Below are 6111 nucleotides of genomic sequence, written 5' to 3'. Positions count from 1 at the left end.
AAATTCATCTTCAGAAGAATTTCAACATCCATGGATAAGAGTCACCAACTTCCCAAACACCTCTGCTCACCTCAACAGACATATGACAAGTGTCCATAATACCAAGGACACACATTCAAAATCTTCATGGGTTCTAGGTTAGTCCCGAAAGGAATTCTACACACCAGAAATGTTATTTAAAAAAAAATATAATAATCCATTCACCCCTGAGAATTCCGTATAAGTTCACTTCTCTGTCAAAAAAATTATAAGTGAATAAATCCAATCTACTTTCTTCATATCTCCATCTAACACATGCAGTCAAAGGTAGTTTTGCATTCAGGTCATACAAGAGGTGTAAAATGAGGTACAGGTCAGATGTGAATTAGACTCATTATTATTTCTTTATTCCCACAGGCTCCCTCCAATAAATATGTATTGATTCATTCTCCCAGAACAACTTTTTCCTGCTGACAGAGTAGGCAGGCATCCATAGACTCAGCAATCAAAATTTTAGCTCATAAAGGCTTTGTTTATCAAAATTATCAATATTTCAATCCATTAAACAGGTAAATCATAAAATGTGTATCCTTGAACAGAATTATTTACTTGAAGTATTACAAATTCAAATATATGTAGGGACCAAGTAAATAAATGAATAAAAAATTCTGGAATAAAATAAATTAAAGGGAGAGATGAAACTACCTAACTCTACTTAATTGTTACTACCAGAGTAGGTGAGTTTGGTATTAACAAGTTTTATGGTATTTTAAAAAAAATTTTAAAATATTGGTGACTCGCTGTGTGTGTATGTGTTTGTGTGTATTTTATTTTTTAAAAAAAATTTTAAGTTTATTTATTTATTTTGAGAAAGAGAGAGAAAGTAAAAGCTGGAAAGGGCCAAAGAAAGAGGGAGAGAGAGAGAATCCAAGCAGGCTCTACTCTGACAGCACAGAGCCCGACACAGGGCTCAAGTCCACAAACCATGAGATGATGATCTGAGCCAAGACCAAGAGTCAGATGCTTAACCAACTGAGCCACCCAGGAGCCCTTGTGTGTGTTTAATTTTAATCCATTTTGCAAGAAAACAAACATCTTCTGTGGGCTTTACCAGTTAATAATGCTTACCAGTTTAACAGTTAACAATGACCTCAATAGTATTTTTCTTTAGAATCTTCAAATAATAAACATTAATGAATCATTTAAAATGACTGCTTCACAAATTTCAATTTACATAGGACTGTTCCATGTTATAATTATGTACACTGAAACAATATTTTCCAGAGATACTCATTGTATACTATTATAACTATAAAAGCAATTACAGAGATGTGTGTGTATGTGTGTGTATGTGTATATATACACATATACTAATAATTTTTCAACCTTGAACAATTTATACAGCTTTTTCTCCTTTGCTTTTATTATGGTGAATTTAAAATTATATAAAAGGAAGTTGAGTTGCATTCAAGAAGAACTAAGTGGGTAATTACACTGGGAAATATAAGAAAAGAAAGATAATAAGACAGGAGGAAGAAATTCTATCTAAATCAGATACAAGAGAGGCATTTAGAAAGTTCACAAAAATTAAAGAAATTATAACCTTAAACAACAAACTCTCTAAATAGTAACATAGAAAATTATCTAGTAAGTGATCACTATTCAATGGAAAAGCAGTTTGGGGTAGTATTTAGCCTGATAGTTACTCTCTTCTTACCATTCAGTTCTTCCCCTCACCACTGGGAGAACACACAAAAAAATATTGCCATGTTATCACGTAGATCAACAAAGATTTCCCAAAACATGTGTAGGATAGTGTGTCTGTTTATTTTGACATTTTATGGGTCTGTGCAATACAAAAAAGTAGCAAGAGCTAGTATTATAGAACTAAAGGGGTTAAGAGTCTATAAACAATTAAAATGTTGGTTGTGAGCAAGTGAAATACTCATTCCAAACTGGGGTATATTTGACTAGTAGCAGTTAAAAGATGTTTTACAGAACATTGCAAATGAATATTATAAATTAAAGAATATTTGACTAATAGTACTTAAGAATTGTATCTTCTAAGGACATTCACATTTAAATAGAGATCAAGTACTAAATGCAAAGGATAATAAAGTACCATCGGTTAGATAATGGGGAAGAACTGAGAATGGTTATGATGGGATTTATCCTGTTCCAGAAATTATACTAGATTCAAAATTGTATCTTGCATTTAAAGTGAAGGTCACCCTTCTGTTGTAAGCTTATTATATTTGATTATTAAGGATGAAAACAAAAGTAACAGAAGGCTGATGAATATACATATAGAAAAAAATCTGTGTAGCTTTTATGGATATTTACATAGGCAAAATAAATTAATTTAGAATAATTTTTTAAACTAGATATCACCGCCCCCCCCCCCAAATAAAAGAGATTGGGCTGTCTAGTGGCGAAAAGCTGACTTTTCTCATTAATACGCTTCTTGCTTATCCTGATCATTGATTTATAGGTAAAAGGCTTTATATGAACAATTCTTAGTGTATTTTAAGATCATTAACAAGAACTTCAACCAGCCCATCTGTGACGATTTTATGTACCAACTTGATTAGGTCATGGTACCCATGGTACTCGTTTTTTGGTCAAAAACTGGTCTAGATCTTTTATGTTACCATGAATGAAGGTGTTTTTGTTTGTTTGCTTATTTTTTTGTTTTTTAGGAACATTTAAATCAGTATAAGTAAAGCAGATTATCCTCCATAATATGCGTGGTCTTCATCCAATAAACTGAAGGCTTTAAGAAAAAACAGACTGAGTTTCCCCAAGCAAAAGGGATGTCTGCCTTCACATGTCTTCAAACTTTAGCTGCAGCATCAACTCTTCCCTCTTCCCAAGTCTCAAGACTACCAGCTTACTCTGTAGATTTGGGAATTGCCAGCCTCCACCAACACATGATCAATTCCTTAAAATAATCTCTTTCTCCCAGTATAGACACACGTGTTATTGGTTCTGTTTCTCTGGAGATTATTGACTAATCCACCAATATTGCCATTATTAAAATGTCATGGGTTCTAATAGCAAGAAATAATTGGAATTTGAGATGAAAAAAACATTCATAAATATGTCAAATTCTGAATCAAAGAGTGAAAAAAGAAATGAACCAAGGAAGAAGTAAATAAATGAAGAGATGATCCATGTTCACAGAAAGGAAGACTCAATATTGTCAAGATGTCAATTCTTCCCAACTTGCTCTCCAGATTCGATCCAATTCCAATCAAAATCCTGGCAAGTTAGTTTGAGGATATTGACAGAGAGATTCTAAAATTTATTTGGAGAGAGAAAAGACTCACAGTATTAGAGGACAACAAAGACAGAGGATTGACATTTTGAGACTTCAAAACTTATTATATAGCTACAATAATCAAGACAATGTGAAACTGGTCAAAGTATAGACTAATAGATCAGTGCAACAGATAGAGTGCTCAGAAATAGACACATGCAAGTATAGTCAACTGATCTTTGAGAAAGGAGCAAAGATACCACAGTGCAGAAAAGATGGTCTTTTCAGCAAAGAGTGCTGAAACAACTAGACATCCATATGCAAAAAAAAAAAAAAAAAAAAAAAAAAAATCTAGACATATACCCTACACTCTTCACAAAACTTAACTCAGAAGTTAACAGGCCTAAAATAAAATGGTAAACTATAAAATTCCAGAGGATAAAACATGAAAAAATCTAGATGACCTTGAGTCTGATGAAGACTTTTTAGATCAATGCAGGAAATCATTGATAAAATGGACTTAATCAAAATTTAAAATTTCCTCTCTATGAAAGACACTGTTGAGATAATGAGAAACAAGCCATGAAGTGGAAGAAAATATTTGCAAAAAAATATGTGATAAAGGACAGTTATCCAAAATATACAAAGAACTTTTAAATTAAGCAGTAAGAACAACCCAATTTTAAAATAGACAAAAGATCTGAAAAGACATCTCACCAAAGAATATATACAGATGGCAAATGGACATATGAAAAGATGTTTCACATCATACCTCATCAAGAAAATACAAATTAAAACAATAATGAGATACCACTATATACCTATTATGATGCCCCAAATCCAAAAAAAACCCAAACAAACAAAAAACCTGAAAATACTAAATGCTGGCGAAGATGTTGAGCAACACAAAAACACAAACTCTCATTCCTTGCTGGTGGGATGGAAGATAGTACAGCCACTTGGAAGACAATTCAGCACTAAGAACAAGTTTCTTATAAAGCGAACCATAGTCTTACCATCTATCTTATCAGCAACTGTACTCTTTGGTATTTACCCAAACTGCACATGGATGTTTGTAGCAACTTTATTCATGATTTCACAAACTTGGAAACAACCGACATGTCCTCCAGCAAGTATTTAAGTAAACAAACTGTGATATACCCAAACAATGGAATTTTACTCTGTTAAAAAACAAAAACAAAAACAAAAAAAACTTTCAAGCCATGAAACAAATATGGAGGAATCTTTAAAGAATATCATTAAGTGAATGAAACCAATATGAAAGGGCTTTCTGTATAATTCCAACTATATGACTTTTAGAAAAGGCAAAACTATGTACACAGTAAAAATCAGTGGTTGCCTGGGGCTGGGGGAGCAGGCATGAATAGCCAGAGCACAGAGGATCTTTAGGGCAGTGAAAACTGTATGATACTATAATGGTGGATACAGGTCATTATACATAATACATTGGTAAAAGCCTGTGGAACATACAAGACCAAGAGTGAACTCTAATGTAAACTATGGAGTCTGGATGACAATGATGTCAGTGTAGTTTCATTGATTTTAACAAATGTACTGCTCTGGTGTGGGACGTTAATAGTGGAGGAAGTTGCGCATATTTGGAGGGGAGGGTATATGAGAAGTCTCTGTACTTTCTGGTCAATAGTGTTGTAAACCTAAAACTACTCTAAAAAATATCTGATTGAAGCATGCCATAGGCTATTATACTATGATACTGCATGTATTTACCCATTTCTTTCCAGCTAAAGCAGAGGGCACAGCCAGCAATTAAAACATGATTCACATTAAGTTAAAGGATAAAGTAGCATTTTAAAACCAGCTGCCATTACTTGCATTATTTATTCATCAGGTGCTGTGTAATTGCAGAATTGTGCTGAATAAAGACAAATGTGTTCTCTTCATTGAAGAACTTACAGTCCAAAGATAGAAGGGAAATTTAGAAACATCTTTAACATCTCAGGATCATCAAATGGGGCATGCTAATGGAAGGAGTTGAGTCCAAAAGACTCTTATGTGGATAAGACTTCTTACTCGATATTTATGTTTATAGTTCTTGTACCTAATAGCAAATTGAGAAGAATCAGACTATCCTCAATTTGGCCTAAGTGTTGGCCTATGTGTTTTTTTTAACCTGGCAAATTGTTATGGATGTATATTTCATGAATCTAATCATATTAAGCAAATGACACTAAATTACACTCTAAAACCAAAATTGTTCAACTATGGGAAAGAAGAATCTCTTGAGTCTCACTAAAACTATTATCAGTCATTCAGAAGTGTTCACCTCAATATAAAAGGTGTTATGCTTAATGAATACAGAAATAGCAGCATTATATGACTGGAGAGTTCTTTTTTTTTCCTCCTCTCAATGTTTACATTTTCTTATGTGTTCCAGTAACCAGTTCTTTGTGTTCTTTTGTTTCACTCTTGGTGGGTTTACTTTGTTTTGTTTGGGCCAAACGAACAGTTTCCCCTAATTTAACTTGAGGCATAATAATAAATTAAACCCACTTTCCTCTTGAAGATATTCTTGTTGCAACTTCCCTATTAGAGAAGACAGTTTGATAATGTGAAGCTATAGAATATTACGATCACACTAAAACCTTATGTCACTATTCTCCTTTCCCACTCCATGTTCTAACAGTACTGAACTACTTCAAAGTTCCCCAAAGTACTGGCATTTTATTCTCTGAAGTGCACAAAATCTTGCTTTGTTTGCAGTGTTGTATCCTTCCTCTGCCTGGCTTGCCCTGGTAGATGTGCAAACCCCACTTTATGTGTGCCCTCTTCCAGGTAGTTCACTTTCCTTGCTCCCAACAACTTAAAACCACTCCACCTGCTGCTCCCCTGCA

Source organism: Panthera leo, chromosome A1 (assembly GCF_018350215.1).
Source record: "Panthera leo isolate Ple1 chromosome A1, P.leo_Ple1_pat1.1, whole genome shotgun sequence".
Taxonomy (NCBI): Eukaryota; Metazoa; Chordata; class Mammalia; order Carnivora; family Felidae; genus Panthera; species Panthera leo.
The sequence above is the reverse complement of the archived record's forward strand: the minus strand, read 5'-3'. Positions refer to the sequence as shown.